Consider the following 17,697-nt stretch of genomic DNA (forward strand, 5'->3'; position numbering starts at 1 on the left):
CTCCCCTTCCCTCTCCCCCTTCCCTCCCCCTTCCCTCTCCCCCCTCCATCTCCCCTCCCTCTCCCCCCTCCCCCCCCTCCCTCTCCCCCCCTCTCTCCCCTCCACCTCTCTCCCCCCACCCTCTCCCCCCCCCCCACACTCTCCCCCTCCTTTCCCCCCGCCTTTCTATACCGGATACTAGCATGGACAGCAGGTTGGCAGGATGATAGAAGACAAAGAGTAGCAATAAAGGGGGCTTTTCCGGGTTGACTGCCAGTGATTAGTGGGGCTCGGTGCTGGGGCCGCCACTCTTCACGTTGTATATTCATGATTTGGACGAGGGGTTTGAAGGCTTTGAGGCTATGTTTGCGGATGATACGAAAATAGGTGTGAGTGTGTGTGTGTGTAGAGAAAGCAGGGACATTGCAGAAGGATTGGACATGTTGGGAGAGTGGCCAGAGAAGTGTCAAATGGAATATAGTGTAGCAAAGTGTGGAGTTGTGCATTCTGGTAGTAGGAATAAAGGTTTAGACTGCTTTTCTAAATAGGGTGAAAATGTAGTAATCGGAGATACAATGGGACTTGGGAGTATTGGTGCAGGATTCCCAAAAAGTTAATAGACAATCGACAATATGTGCAGGAGTATGCCATTCGGCCCCTTGAGCCAGCACCGCCATTCAACGTGATCATGGCTGATCATCCCCAATCAGTACCCCGTTCCTGCCTTTGTCCCATATCGGGTGCGGCAGCATCTATGGAGCGAAGGAAATATTTCCTTCACTCTAAGATGCTGCCGCACCCGCTGAGTTTCTCCAGCAATTTTGTCTACCTTCAATTCTCCAGCATCTGCAGTTCCTTCTTCAACATTCGCCCCATATCCCCTGACCCCGCTATCTTTAAGAGCCGCACGAGGTGGGAGTGTTGTCCACAAATTAACAGGACTTGTAATAGTGGCGGGACACCACTGGGCGGGAGGGTTGACCACGGAATAACAGGACTTGTCATTGTGCCACAAGGAGAGAGTCTACAGTTAATGGCAAGACCCTAAACAGCATCGATCTACAGAGGGATCTTGGAGTCCAAGTCCATGGCTCCCTGAAAGCGGCAACACAAGATGTTCTTGCCATGTTGCATATGTGTTGAAAAACTTTTGCTTTATATGTTGAATATGTAAATACCTTTTCGAGTCATAGAGTGATGCAGCGTGGAAACAGGCCCTTCGGCCAAAGCTGACCAACATGCCCTATCGACACTAGTCCCACCTGCCCACGTTTGGCCCATATCCCTCCAAACCTGTCCTGAAAATGTATCTGTCTAACTGTTTCTTAAACGTTATGAAAGTCCCTGCCTCAACTAGCTCCTCCTGCAGCTGGTTCCATACACCCACCACCCTTTGTGTGAAAATGTTGCCCCTCAGATTCCTATTAAACTTTTCCCGTTCATATTGAACCTATGTCCCCTGGTCCTCTATTCTCATACTCTGGGCAAGAGACTCTATGCATCTACCCGATCTATTCCTCTCATGATTTTGTACACCTCGATAAGATCACCCCCATCCTCCTGCGTTCCAATCGACACCCAGCCTACTCAACCTCTACCTGTAGCTCACACCCTCTAGTCCTGGCAACATCCGCATAAATCTTCTCTGAACCCTTTCAACCTTGACAATATCTTTCCAATAACATGGTACCAATTTTGTTAAATTATTTATTAGATAAATCAGCTTACTTTGACAATCATGGCAACATTAGTTTATCTTCATTAAAGGTTTTTAAAACTACAATTGCTGTGTGTTTTGATTATGTTAATATTCAAGAATAACTCCAGATGTATTTATAAGTTTATAATTTTATAACTTTCCTAGACTAAGTGGGACCCGTTGGGTCCCATGTTCACACGGGAGGTCTGGTCCCCCAACGCAATAGTTCACCAATTCCAATATTGATGGACAGTGGTGGTGGTGGGGGGGGGGGGGGGGGGGGGCCTGTTGTGCTAGTATGGGTGTTGTAGACCGAAGGGACTGGTTTCCAGAGGGCTAATATGGACATTGTGGGCCGAATGGATTTGGGCTGGCAGCTCAGTCACTCAGGCCTGGCAGCTCAGTCACTCGGGCCTGGCAGCTCAGTCACTCAGGCCTAGCAGCTCAGTCACTCAGGACTGGCAGCTCAGTCACTCAGGGCCAACAATTCAATCCATTGCATTTCAAGTCAAGCCGAGTCCAGAGCCAACAATTCAATCCTTTGCATTTCAAGTCGAGCAGAGTGCAACGCTAACAAATCGTTTATTGCAAGCACATTGCGGGCTAACAAATCGTTTATTCCAAGCACATTGCGGGCTAACATCATTTATTCCAAGCACATTGCAGACTCACAGTTCTGTTGACTCACGGCGTAGCATCACAGTTCTGGACTCTCTCACGGTCTTCCAGAGTGACTGACTCACGTCCGGCCTCCGGGGCTTTATACTCCCGCACCCCCCCCCCCCCCCCCCCCCCCCCCACCCGAAGGGGCATTACCTTCCTCATGATCTAGGAGATTGCAAGGGTAAAAAGACACTAATGGGAGTTATTTACAGGCCTCTAAACAGAAACCACGATATAGGATACCAGTTACACCAGGGGATTCAATTGGCATCTACGAAAGGTGGGTTGAAAAACTTTTGCTTTATATTTATATTTTGCGGACCCCAAGAAATGGAATTTGAAGAGTGCCTCCGAGTGGGTTCTTAGAGCAGCTTGTAATGGAGCCGACCAGGAACAAGGCAATTCTGGATTTAGTGTTGTGTGATGAACCGGATTTGATAAGGAACCACTGGGGAGTAACAACCACAATATGATCAGTTTGAAATCTGTAATTTGAGTGGGAGAAACATAGAAATTAGGTGCAGGAGTAGGCCATTCAAGCCTGCACCGCCATTCAATATGATCATGGCTGATCATCCAACTCAGTATCCTGTACCTGCCTTCTCTCCATACCCCCTGATCCCTTTCGCCACAAGGGCCACATCTAACTCACTCTTAAATATAGCCAATGAACTGGCCTCAACTACCTTCTGTGGCAGAGAATTCCACAGATTCACCACTCTGTGTGAAAAATGTATTTCTCATCTCGGTCCTAAAAGATTTCCTCCTTATCCTTAAACTGTGACTCCTTGTTCTGGACTTCCCCAACATCGGGAACAATCTTCCTGCATCTAGCCTGTCGAACCGCTTAAGAATTTTGTAAGTTTCTATAAGATCCCCCCTCAATCTTCTAAATTCCAGCGAGTACAAGCCGAGTCTATCCAGTCTTTCTTCATATGAAAATCCTGACATCCCAGAAATCAGTCTGGCGAACCTTCTCTGTGCTTCCTCTATGGCAAGAATGTATTTTCTCAGATTAGGAGACCAAAACTGTACGCAATACTCCAGGTGTGGTCTCACCAAGACCCTGTACAACTGCAGTAAAACCTCGCTGCTCTTATACTCAAATCCTTTTGCTATGAGAAGGTGAAATCGGATGCGTCGGTATTGGAGCTGAGCAAAGGAGACCGCAGAGGCATGAGGGAGGAGCTGGCCAAAGATGACTGGAAAGGGACCCTGGAAGGGATGACGGTGGAAGAGCAGTGGCAGGAATGTCTGGGGGGAATAATTCGGAAGAATTCGGATGATTTCATTCCAAAGAGGAAGAAAGATTCTAGAGAGATAAAGAAGCCAGTGTGACTGAGAAGAGAACTCAACGGCATTTTTAAACTGAAAGAGACGGCATAATTACAAACTTTGAAAGAACAACTAGATCAAGTGCAGACCCATTGGATCTGTTTCCCCAATTTCCCCAATGCGGGTTTGCGGGGGGGGGGGGGTGCTGCGGCTTCACACTCACACTAACCACACCCCACACACACACACTAGCCCACCCACCCCCCTTGATATTATATTTATGTTATTCATTCGCTCCTTTTAACCCCATCCCCCGCCCTATCCACTCACGCACATCCTCCAACTGCGCAGGAGCGGCTAGAGAGGGAGGAGGGGTGGAGGGGGCCCGCGGCGTCACAAACACTCATGGGGGGAGGGGGGAGAATGGGGGAGGCGGGTAGAGGGGAAGGGTGGGGGAGGGTAGAGGGAGGACAGGGATAGAGAGGAGGGGGGAGAGAGTGGGAGGGGATCCCGTACCCTCAATGTGGGAGGGGGAGGCTGGGGCGGCATGCGGCATCACAGACACACTAACCATCTCACACACACACACACTAACCACCCCACACACACACACTAACTACCCACACACACACACTCGAACCCACCCACATACACACTAACCACCCCACACACACAATAAGCCCCCCACACACACATACTAACCACCCCGCCCCCATATACACACTAACCATCCCCCTTGATATTATATTAATATTATGAATTCACTCATTTTACCCCAACCTCGCCATATCCACTCATGCATAGCCCCCCTCACAGGCGCGGCTAGAGAGGGAGAGGGAGGGGGGTAGAGAGAAAGGGGGCAGAGACACAAAGAGAGGGGCAGAGACAATAACATATGATCAAAAAGGACAATGTTATCTTTTGTAGATATTTATAAACTTCTAGAGACTATTTTATCTTTCAACCATTAACATATAATTAAAAATGTACCAATGTGGCTGTATTTTGGCACACTCCTCCAGTGCTTCCTCCCGGTCTCTTGTGCCCTTCGGCTCATTATTGCTTCTTGACGTCTCTTTGTTTTAGACAATAGGTGCTGGAAAAGGCCATTCGGCCCTTCGAGCCGTGTTGTTCCTTGACCATCCAGCAACTAGATTTCTTTGCATGATGTAAAAAAAGACAAAGATAGTAGAACAATGTAGATATTCATAAACTTGTAAAGACAAATTTTATCTTTTATAGACATTTATAAACATCTAAAAATAATTATATATATTATATGTAGCTCAAAAGGGTAGGGAAAGAAGAGAAGGGCAATAGTAATAGGGGACTCTATAGTTAGAGGGTCGAATAGGCGATTCTGTGGACGCAGTCGGGAGACCCGGATGGTGGTTTGCCTCCCTGGTGCCAGGGTCTGGGATGTGTCTGAACATGTCCAAGATATCCTGAAATGGGAGGGAGATGAGCCTGAGGTCGTGGTACATATAGGTACCAATGACATAGGCAGAAAAAGAGAAGAGGCCCTGAAAGGAGAATTTAGGGAGTTGGGAGGAGAGTTAAGGAGAAGGACCAAAAAAGTAACAATCTCACGATTACTGCTTGTGACACGCGATAGTGAGAGTAGGAATGGAATGAAGTGGAGGATAAATGCGTGACTGAAGGACTGCTGCAAAGGGCAGGGATTCAAGTTTCTGGATCATTGGGACCTCTTTTGGGGAAGGGATGCCCTGTACAGAAAGGACGGGTTGCACTTGAACCCGAGGGGTCCAATATCCTAGCGGGGAGATTTGCAAAGGCTACTGGGGAGACTTTAAACTAGAACGGTTGGGGGGAGGGACTCAAATATGGAAAGCTAGTAGTCAGTGTGTGAGGCAGAGAAGGGAAGCACTCAGACCCAACATGTAGGGGAGAAAAAAAAAGATAATAAACAGAGAATAAGAGGTGGTGGGTTTCTTACATGTGTATATTTTAATGCTAGGAGCATTGTAAGAAAGGTGGATGAGCTTAGAGCCTAGATTGACACCTGGAAGTATGATGTTGTGGTGATCAGTGAAACATGGTTGCAGGAGGGCTGTGATTCGAAACTAAATATTCCAGGATTTCGTTGCTTCAGGTGTGATAGAATTGGAGGGAAGGGGAGGTGGAGGTGTTGCATTGCTTGTCAGGGAAGATATTACAGCAGTGCTTTGGCAGGATAGATTAGAGTGCTCGTCTAGGGAGGCTATTTGGGTGGAACTGAGAAGTGGTAAAGGTGTAGCAACACTTATAGGGGTGTATTATAGACCGCCTAATAGGGAGTGAAAATTGGAAGAGCAAATATGTAAGGAGATCGCAGATATTAGTAGTAAGCACAAGGTAGAGGTTGTGGGAGATTTCAATTTTCCACACATAGACTGGGAAACACATTCTGTAAAAGGGCTGGATGGTTTGGAGTTTGTAAAATATGTGCAGGATAGTGTTTGCAGCAATACATAGAGGTGCCTACTAGAGAAGAGGCAATGCTGGACCTCCTGTTAGGAAATGAGACAGGTCATGTGTTGGGGAGCACTTCAGGACCAGTGATCACAATACCATTAGTTTAAATATAATTATGGAGAAGGTCAGAACTGGACCTAGGGTTGAGATTTTTGATTGGAGAAAGGCTAACTTTGAGGAGATGCGAAAGGATTTAAAAGGAGTGAATTGGGACTTTTTGTTTTATGGGAAGGATGTAGAAGAGAAATGGAGGACATTTGAAGGTGAAATTTTAAGAGTACAGAATCTTTATGTCGCTGTTCGGTTGAAAGGAAAGAGTGATAATTGGAAAGAGCCATGGTTTTCAAGGGACATTGGACACTTGGTTCGGAAAAAGAGATAGATCTACAATAATTACTGGCAGCATGGAGTAAATGAGGTGCTTGAGGAGTATAAAGAATGTAAAAAGAATCTTAAGAAAGAAATTAGAAAAGCTAAAAGAAGATATGAGGTTGCTTTGGCAAGTAAGGTGAAAGTAAATCCAAAGGGTTTCTACAGCTATATTAATAGCAAAACGATACGAGGGATACATTTGGTCCATTAGAGAGTCAGAGTGGACAACTATCTGCAGAGCCAAAAGAGCTGGGGGAGATATTGAACAATTTCTTTTATTCGGTATTCACCAAGGAAAATTACATTGAATTATGCGAGGTAATGGAAACAATTAGAGTAGCTATGAAAACTATGAGATTCGAAGAAGAGGAAGTACTGACACTTTTGAAAAATATAAAAGTGGATAAGTCTCCAGGTCCGGACAGGATATTCCCTAGGACATTGAGGGAAGTTAGTGTAGAGATAGCAGGGGCTATGACAGAAATATTTCAAATGTCATTAGAAACGGGAATAGTGCTGGAGGATTGGCGTACTGCGCATGTTGTTCCATTGTTTAAAAAGGGTTTTAAGAGTAAACCTAGCAATTATAGACCTGTTAGTTTGACGTCAGTTGTGGGAAAATGAGTGGAAACGATACATAGAGATAATATATATATAAGCATCTGGATAAACAAGGTCTGATTAGGAACAGTCAACGTGGATTTGTGCTGGGAAGGTCATGTTTGACTAAACTTCTTGAATTTTTTGAAGAGGTTACTCGGGAAATTGATGAGGGTAAAGCAGTGGATGTTGTCTATATGGACTTCAGTAAGGCCTTTGACAAGGTTCCCCATGGAAGGTTGGTTAAAAACGTTCAATTGTTGGGTATTAATGGTGGAGTAGCAAGATGGATTCAACAGTGGCTGAATGGGAGATGCCAGAGAGTAATGATGGATGGCTGTTTGTCAGGTTGGAGGCCGGTGACCAGTGGGTGCCTCAGGGATCTGTGTTGGGTCCACTGTTGTTTGTCATGTACATCAATGATCTGGATGATGGTGTGGCAAATTGGATTAGTAAGTATGCAGATGATACTAAGGTAGGTGGTGTTACATAGATACATAGAAAATAGGTGCAGGAGTAGGCCATTCGGCCCTTCGAGCCTGCACCGCCATTCAATATGATCATGGCTGATCATCCAACTCAGTATCCCGTACCTGCCTTCTCTCCATACCCCCTGGTCCCTTTAACCACAAGGGCCACATCTAACTCCCTCTTAAATATAGCCAATGAACTGGCCTCAACTACCCTCTGTTGCAGAGAGTTCCAGAGATTCACCACTCTCTGTGTGAAAATGTTTCTTCTCGTCTCGGTCCTAAAGGATTTCCCCCTTATCCTTAAGCTGTGACCCCTTGTCCTGGACTTCCCCAACATCGGGAACAATCTTCCTGCACCTAGCCTGTCCAACCCCATAAGAGTTTTGTACGTTTCTATAAGATCCCCTCTCAATCTCCTAAATTCTAGCGAGTATAAGCCAAGTCTATCCAGTCTTTCTTCATATGAAAGTCCTGACATCCCAGGAATCAGTCTGGTGAACCTTCTCTGCACTCCCTCTATGGCTATAATGTCCTTCCTCAGATTTGGAGACCAAAACTGTACGCAATACTCCATGTGTGGTCTCTCCAAGACCCTGTACAACTGCAGTAGAACCTCCCTGCTCCTATACTCAAATCCTTTTGCTATGAATGCTAACATACCATTCGCGTTCTTCACTGGCTGCTGCACCTGCATGCCTACTTTCAGTGACTGGTGTACCATGACAACCAGGTCTCGCTGCATCTCCCCTTTTCCTAATCGGCCACCATTTAGATAATAGTCTGCTTTCCTGTTTTTGCCACCAAAGTGGATAACCTCACATTTATCCACATTATACTGCATCTGCCAAACATTTGCCCACTCACCCAGCCTATTCAAGTCACCTTGCAGTCTCCTAGCATCCTCCTCACAGCTAACACTGCCCCCCAGCTTAGTGTCATCCGCAAACTTGGAGATGTTGCCTTCAATTCCCTCATCCAGATCATTAATATAAATTGTAAATAGCTGGGGTCCCAGCACTGAGCCTTGCGGTACCCCACTAGTCACTGCCTGCCATTGTGAAAAGGACCCGTTTACTCCTACTCTTTTCTTCCTGTTTGCCAGACAGTTCTCTATCCACATCAATACTGAACCCCCAATACCGTGTGCTTTAAGTTTGTATACTAATCTCTTATGTGGGACCTTGTCGAAAGCCTTCTGAAAGTCCAGATACAACACATCCACTGGTTCTCCCTATCCACTCTACTAGTTACATCCTCGAAAAATTCTATAAGATTCGTCAGACATGATTTACCTTTCGTAAGTCCATGCTGACTTTGTCCAATGATTTCACCACTTTCCAAATGTGCTGCTATCCCATCTTTAATAACTGACTCTAGCAGTTTCCCCACTACCGATGTTAGACTAACTGGTCTGTAATTCCCCGTTTTCTCTCTCCCTCACTTCTTAAAACGTGGGCTTACGTTTGCTACCCTCCAATCCTCAGGAACTACTCCAGAAACTAAAGAGTTTTGAAAAATTATCACTAATGCATCCACTATTTCTGCGGCTACTTCCTTAAGTACTCTGGGATGCAGCCTATCTGGCCCTGGTGATTTATCGGCCTTTAATCCATTCAATTTACCCAACACCACTTCCCGCCTAACCTGGATTTCACTCAGTTCCTCTATCTCCTTTGACCCGCGGTCCCCTGCTATTTCCGGCAGATTATTTATGTCTTCCTTAGTGAAGACGGAACCAAAGTAGTTATTCAATTGGTCCGCCATATCCTTGTTCCCCATGATCAACTCACCTGTTTCTGACTGCAATGGACCTACATTTGTTTTAACTAATCTCTTTCTCTTCACATATCTATACAAACTTTTGCAGTCAGTTTTTATGTTCCCTGCCAGTTTTCTTTCATAATATATTTGCCCTTTCCGAATTAAGCCATTTGTCCTCCTCTGCTGGTCTCTGAATTTCTCCCAGTCCTCTGGTATGCTGCTTTTTCTGGCTAATTTGTACGCATCATCTTTTGCTTTGATACCATCCCTGATTTCCCTTGTTATCCACGGATGCACTACCTTTCCTGATTTATTCTTTTGCCAAACTGGGATGAACAATTTTTGTAGTTCATCCATGCAGTCTTTAAATACCTTCCATTGCATATCCACCGTCAACCCTTTTAGAACTAATTGCCCGTCAATCTTGGCCAATTCACGTCTCATACCCTCAAAGTTACCTTTCTTTAAGTTCAGAACCGTTGTTTCTGAATTAACAATGTCACTCTCCATCCTAATGAAGAACTCAACCATATTATGGTCACTCTTGCCCAAGGGGGCACGCACAACAAGACTGCTAACTAACCCTTCCTCATTACTCAATACCCAGTCTAGAATAGCCTGCTCTCTCGTTGATTCCTCTACATGTTGGTTTAGATAACTATCCCGCATACATTCCAAGAAATCCTCTTCCTCAGCACCCCTGCCAATTTGATTCACCCAATCTATATGTAGATTGAAGTCACCCATTATAACTGTTTGGCCTTTGTTGCACGCATTTCTAATTTCCTGTTTGATGCCATCCCCAATTTCACTACTACTGCTAGGTGGCCTGTACACAACACCCACCAGCGTTTTCTGCCCCTTAGTGTTTCGCAGTTCTACCCATATCGATTCCACGTCCTCCAAGCTAATGTCCTTCCTTTCCACTGCGTTAATCTCCTCTCTAACCAGCAACGCTACTCCACCACCCTTTACTTTCTCTCTATCCCTCCTGAATATTGAATATCACTGGATGTTCAGATCCCAGCCTTGGTCACCCTGGAGCCATGTCTCCGTGATCCCGACTATATCATAATCATTAATAGCTATCTGCACGTTCAACTCATCCACCTTAGTACGAATGCTCCTTGCATTGAGACACAAAGCCTTCAGGCTTGTTTTTACAACGCTCTTACCCCTTATACAGTTATGTTGAAAAGTGGCCCTTTTTGATTTTTGCCCTGGATTTGTCTGCCTGCCACTTTTACTTTTCACCTTGCTACCTATTGCTTCCGCCCGCATTTTACACCCCTCTGTTTCTCTGCTCACCCATTTAAGAACCCCACCACCTCTTATTCTCTGTTTATTATTGTTTTCTTCTTTCCCACCTACATGTTGGGTCTGAATGCTTTCCTTCTCTGCCTCCTGCCTCACACACTGTCTAATAGCTTTCTCTATTTGAGTCCCTCCCCCCAACCATTCTAGTTTAAAATCTCCCCAGTTGCCTTTGCAGATCTCCCCGCCAGGATATCGGTCCCCCTCAGGTTCAAGTGCAACCTATCCTTTTTGTACAGGTCGCACCTTCCACAAAAGAGGTCCCAATGATCCAGAAATTTGAATCCCTGCCCTCTGCACCAGTCCTTCAGCCAAGCATTTATCCTCCACCTTGCTGGATAATGAAGTAGTTGTGGATAATGAAGTAGATTTCCAAAGTCGACATAGAGATTTAGGCCATTTGGAAGAGTGGGCTGAAAGATGGCAGATGGAGTTTATTGCTGATAAGTGTGAGGTGCTACATCTTGGCAGGACAAATCAAAATAGGACGTACATGGTAAATGGTAGCGAATTGAGGAATGCAGTTGAACAGGGGGATCTAGGAATAACTGTGCATAGTTCCCTGAAGGTGGAATCTCATGTCGATAGGGTGGTAAATAAAGCTTTTGGTGTGCTCAGAGCATTGAGTATAGAAGTTGGGATGTAGTGTTAAAATTGTACAAGGCATTGGTGAGACCAATTCTGGAGTATGGTGTACAATTTTGGTCGTCTAATTATAGGAAGGATGTCAGCAAAATAGAGAGAGAGTACAGAGGAGATTTACTAGAATGTTGCCTGGGTTTCAGCAACTAAGTTACAGAGAAAGGTTGAACAAGTTAGGTCTTTATTCTTTGGAGCGCAGAAGGTTAAGGGGGGACTTGATAGAGGTTTTTTAAATGATGAGAGGGATAGACAGAGTTGACGAGGATAAGCTTTTCCCATTGAGAGTAGGGAAGATTCAAACAAGAGGACATGACTTGAGATTTATAGGACAGAAGTTCAGGGGTAATACGAGGGGGAACCTCTTTACTCAGGGAGTGGTAGCTGTGTGGAATGAGCTTCCAGTGGAAGTGGTGGAGGCAGGTTCGATTTTATCATTTAAAAATAAAATGGATAGGTATATGGATGGGAAAGGAATGGAGGGTTATGGTCTGAGTGTAGGTAGATGGGACTAGGGGAAAATAAGTGTTCGACATGGACTTGAAGGGCCGAGATGGCCTGTTTCCGTGCTGTAATTGTTATATGGTTGATGGTTATATATCGATGGATTAACCTATAATTTAAAAAGTCATTACACAATTATGTACCATTTTGGCTGAATTTTGGCAGATTATTGTTGAGTCTCTTGTTCCCTGCAAGCTTCCGTTATTTTTTGGAGATACTCAAGATGTACAGTCCTTTCTTGTTCCCTTATGCTCCTTACTCTACTTCTCAACGTCTCTTTGCGATGTTGCTTGACCATCCTGCAACTCGTTTGCTCCGGCTTCTTAGAATGTCTGAAGAAAAATAGATTTATTACAATGTAGGTATTTATAAACTTCTAATTGACAATTTGATCTATCAATCCATTAACATACCTATTAAAAAATGGTGATATCGTATACCGATATCTAGGAACTTCTTCTTGTGTCTCTTGTTCCCTGCTGTCCTTGCTTAATTTCACGCAGATTCACAACTCGTTGTCAAAATATCTGGGATTCAGAAATGAGGTGATAGTGAGAGATCTAGACAAAAAGGCAGAATTTGATTAGTGTGATATATTCAGGCATTCTGATAAAACTAAAGTCAATATGTATCAAGGATAAAAAAAACAGCACTGACACCAAATATTTTCAAATACTAACCTGTCTTCCATTTTACAATCCGAAGTTGGTATTCACTGATGGATATAGAATTTGAAATTCCAATGCCATTAACAATATCAAATCTTGTGGTTGTATATCTTGCAGCAAATATTCCATCTGCAAACGTTGTCAGGAAGCACGATAGCAGCTCCAGCAACCTTCTATCCAAAAAGACAATGCAATTGGCAAGATTTTACATGTCACTTAATGTGTCCTTGAAGCTTTTTGTGAGGCAGCATTTTAAACTTTTGTGTGCAGAACTGTGATTGCTGTGTTAAACATCCATTGATGAACTGAGGAGCAATCATCAAAAGTGTGGGAACTCTGGACATTCGGTTCCTTCTTGCGTCTCTTGTTGCCTTCAGTTTTGCGTTCTTTCGTTGACTTAAGGAAATTGTGAGCACTTACTGCAGGCGTCATCGCTCAACAAAGAACTTGTCTAATGACAACATTCCTGGTTGATGTCCCATCCTTCAGGAACACTTTTACTTATTCCTTCTGCTCGCTTCATTACTTTTGTCTTGCGTTTTTGTTTTTGGAGATCTTTCAAACCTAGTCATTTCTTGTTCGATCACCATTCCTTCTATCAAGCGAATATGATTAAAAAACAATGTTATCAATTGTAGACATTTATAAACTTCTAAAGACAATAATAACTTTCAAACGATTAACCTATGATTTAAAAAGTGCTACTATGTACCAACCTGGATGTATGTTGGTAACATCCCCTTGTGTCTCTTGTGCCCTTCTGCTCACCACTGCCTCTCGTCGTCTCTTTGCATTGTACTTTGACCATCCTGCAACGACTGCTCCAATTTCTTGGCATCATGTAAGAAAAGAGAAAAATATTTATCACGATGTAGATATTTAAAAAACTTGTAAAGACAATTTTATCTATTGTAGACATTTATAAAGTTCTAAACTCGATTATAACCAACAATGCATTAACACGATTAAAAAGACATCAGGCTATTGTGTTCAAAAGGGAACTGCAGATGCTGGAATATCGAAGGTACACAAAATTGCTGGGGAAACTCAGCGGGTGCAGCAGCATCTATGGAGCGAAGGAAATAGGCGACGTTTCGGGCCGAAACCCTTCTTCAGACCGTTTTGCTGCATTTTGTCAACTTATTGTTGTGTCTCTTGTTCCATGCAAACATCCATTATTTTTCGGAGATCCTCAAGAGGTTCAGCCCTTTCTTGTTGTGTCTCTGATTTCCTTCTGCCCCTCACTGCTTCTCAACGTCTCTTTACGGTGTTCCTTGACCATCCTGCAACACATTTGCTCCCATGACATAATGTAAACAAGGAGAGATGTTTATCATGATGTAGGCATTTATAATCTTGTAAAGACAATTTTATTTACTGTAGAAATTGATAAACTTCTAAAACAATTATAACTATCAATAAATTAACATGATTAAAAATACATCCGGCTATTGTGTACCGTTTTGGCTGTATTTTGTCAACTTATTGTTGTGCCTCTTGCTCCATGCAAACTTCCGTTATTTTTCGGAGATCCTCAAGAGGTTTCTTGTTGTGTCTCTTGTTCACTTCTGCTCCTTACTCCTTGTCAACGTCTCTTTGAGGAGTCCCTTGACCATCCTGCAACTCGTTTGCTCCTGCTACTGGGCATGATTTTAAAATATGAGATATTTGTTACGATGTAGATATTTATAAACTTCTAATTGACAATGTTATCTATCAATCCAACAACATATGAATAAACAAGAGATTTGCTATCGTATACCGATTTAGGTGTTTTCTATCAACTTCTTGTTGTGTCGCTTGTTCCATGCTGTCCTTGCTTTATTTCTCGCAAATCCCAAAGACGTTGAGTCTAAATATCTGGGATCAAGTAATTATGTGACAGTGGAAGCTCTAGACAAAAAGGCAGCATTTGAACTGCATGGTATTAGAGCATTCTGATAAAACGGAAGTACATATGTATCAAGGATTTAAAAAAACCCACTGACATGGGCCCAAATATTTTCAAATACTGATCTTTCATCCATCTTAAGATCTGAAGTTGATAATCACTGATGGTTACAGAATTTCCAATTCCACTGCAACTCCTGAGAAAATGCAGTCAATGCTTACATACCAAATAACTCGACAATAGGCCGAAGTGGACTCTTCACTGACTTCTGGTAGGGAATGAATGTAACTAAAACGAGGGAGTAATGAAGCATATAGGTACGGAGAAGCTGTGATACTGGGCGATAACTGATGATCAGAAGATATATCCATCTATAGTGGGTGCCGTATGTCTCACCCTCACTTGACACTATAGATGGGGAATATAAAACAATATAATTCGGGAGCTGGTCGGTAGGCACCCAAAATATATGCCGAGTATGACTCCTACATCATCACGATTAATGTAGTCAGGGACACCGCTGGAACTTCTGGAATCTACAACTGCAGATATTGTTTCCGGGTGAGGATCCACCGTTATCATTCATCTTGCTCAGCCTTTTCAAAAAATACTCAAAACCTTCCAAAAATATGTTTGCAGCTGCATAGAAATAAAACAATAAAATGTAAATTGTGTGCCCCTCTGGATCCCACAAATCTCTTCAAGGTGACTCGCCACAACTCGTGGATAACCTGACGGTCTTCGCCAATACCGTCCGCAGATTCCGTGATGGATAGTCTCCGTCACACACATCCCGTCAACTGAGATAATAGAAAGGTACAAGTGAAACATGGTGGTTGAGACCCATATATCAGCCATAATTGAATGGCGGTGTATACAATGGGCCGAATGGCCGAATGCTGGTTCTATAACTTAGGAACATTCATTCTGAACTCATGGAAAGGCCATAAAGAAGACTAACAATGCAAGGGAAGAAGCTGTCCTCTGGTCTAGTGGAGTGCGTTTTCAAGCTTCTGTGCCTTTTGCCAGAGGAGTGCGTGTAGTAGAACGAATGACCGGGCTGGGACAAGTTTATGTGTGTATTGGCTGCTTTTCCGAACAGTGTGAAGTGTAGATGGAATCAATGATGTTTGTGTGATGGACTAAGATACATTCTCAACACTACAATTTCCTGCGCCTTGAACAGAGTGTTCTTGAACCAAGCAGTGTTGCCACCCGACGAAATGCTGTCCACGTGTATCCGTAAGAGTCATTGGAACGAAGCCGATTTCCCTCCGTCTCCTCAGGAGGTAAAGTCGGTTGTGTGCCCTCTTGGCTGTTGCTTTAATGTGGGTGCTCGCATCTTGGCCGCAAGTCGTGGGGATATGGGGAGCCTTCTGGAGGACCGGGACCGCATCTGTATGGGACACCCGTGTCGAGAATTATAGTAGACGAGTTGTTCATCTATCCTGACTGATCATGATCTTTGGGTCAGAAAGCCGAGGGAATAGTGGCGGAGAGGGATGCTGACTTCTAGGTTCAGGAAATTGGCGATACGATTGGATGTGATAATGGCATTGAAGGCGGAGTAATAGCCGAGCAATAGGAGCCTGAAGCAGGAATCCTTGTTATCTAAGTGTTCGAAAGATGTTTAAGGTCATGGAAATGATGTTCTCTGTCAACATGTTTTTACAGAGGTAAATGTAGGTAAATGCAACGGGTCAAGTTGTCTGGGAAGCTGGAGAAACTGTGCGCCATCACCAACATCTGGAAGTATTTGCCGGTGCTGGATGCCAGAATAATTGGAGGACAGCAATGACGGCGCGCTACCTTAGCTTTCCTTTGCATCAGGGTGAAGGCCGTCTTCCTCAAGTAGGTTATACTCATAATCGAGTGCAGACTAATGACGCATTTAATGCATTGATCCCATCCCGTGCAAGCCTTGCTGCAAACCACAGACATTCGTGCAGTTGTCTCGGGACTTCATCCTTGTCCGCACATCCCTCGGAGTACCCTTAATAACTCAGCGAAGATCGTAAGTAGACATCTTGTACCGCTCAGGATCATTTGACCAGAACGTTGCAGACATGAACATCACGTGGGAGTCGAGCTCGCGTTTTATCCGTAGATTCTGTTATGGAACCAACTATCGCCGTTTTTGGTGCACGATCCCCAATACACTTGCTGACGAGGTCTGTGACAACTGCGGCTTATTCATCAAGGTCAGCCGCAAAGTACCTTGCACTACAGTGCCCCCGCTCAGGAGCAAACCCGTGCCCCCTCCTCGCCTATCCTCGCGTCGTCATCCGCACCGGGAGATGCATGAGACTCGCAGTGTCCTAGCAACTCCAACACTCGCATGTCTTTGCAAAATACATGCAGAAGACATGTACGTAAGACATGTTGGAAGGTGTGGGAGAGTTGGGCCGAAGGCCCTGTTTTCACAATGTATGACTCGATGACTCTATGACTACATTTGCTGCCATCCTCTCCCAATATTGTTATTTACTGAACTCGCAATAATATCCCGGCTTTAAATGTACCGTTGTTCTAATATCCTTTCGCGAGTAGAAACTCATATTGATTCGAATCCTGTTGTATCACTGCGAGTCTAGCGAAACTTTGAAAGATTGTTACAGCTTGTTGAATTCAATTTGAGCTTCGGCAGAGAAGAACCGTTTTACAGAAGAAGAGAAGCGAGGCCGCACATGTTGAACGTGTTACAGTATAGCATTCAAATTCCGACATTTATATCAGAATTAGAGGGAAATTACGTTAATATATAATCTCAAATTCAGGTACTTCCACTTAGATTAAAACATCATTAGTGGTTATATATCATGTGGTGAAATCATAGCTGTGAATATTGTTGATACGATGTTCAGATACCATGAAGTGATGTTAATGTTCTTGTTTGTGTCTTGCTGATCCCAGGGGAAGACTATCTCGAGTAGATATGAAGCCATTCTCTGCAACGCGCCGTCAGTTGCATTCTAGCATCGAACAATGAGCTTCTCTCCAGGATGAAAATTATATTCACCGATTATCCGTTTTTTCTGCTGCCCCCCATAGTCCAGGCAGAAATGATTTATTACCCGATTATAGCAGTGCTTGGAATTCTTGGTAAGTAATTGGATCTATGTTATGCATCGTCCATAAAATCATTTTTTCTACTCCATTCTTGGTGCTGTTTACATTTCCCTGCCCTCCAATCCATTATAGCCGCGTTTCTGAAGGGCTGAACTCAGTAATACAACGTTTCGGTCACCTGAATGTGCATTTTCAATCGCAAATGCTGCAGTTGTTTGAAATGATTTAATGGCATTCATTAATGATCTGTTTGACTGAATCTTCCTGCAGTCAATAAAATATTTTTTGTTTACTTTATTGTTTCCATTCATCATT

The 17,697-nt window shown here is 43.9% G+C and overlaps 1 long non-coding RNA gene across 1 annotated transcript; it reads right to left on the reverse strand.

The window, feature by feature from the left end:
• Positions 1 to 13,552: 13,552 nt before the first annotated feature.
• On the reverse strand, positions 13,553 to 14,301 carry LOC116969046. Its single transcript, XR_004410600.1, has 3 exons — positions 14,185 to 14,301; positions 13,882 to 14,062; positions 13,553 to 13,705 (listed from the first exon to the last, which is right to left on the reverse strand). It is a non-coding gene; the product is annotated as an uncharacterized LOC116969046 (long non-coding RNA).
• Positions 14,302 to 17,697: the final 3,396 nt, after the last annotated feature.

This window comes from Amblyraja radiata (assembly GCF_010909765.2).
Source record: "Amblyraja radiata isolate CabotCenter1 chromosome 42 unlocalized genomic scaffold, sAmbRad1.1.pri SUPER_42_unloc_2, whole genome shotgun sequence".
NCBI classification, from domain to species: Eukaryota; Metazoa; Chordata; class Chondrichthyes; order Rajiformes; family Rajidae; genus Amblyraja; species Amblyraja radiata.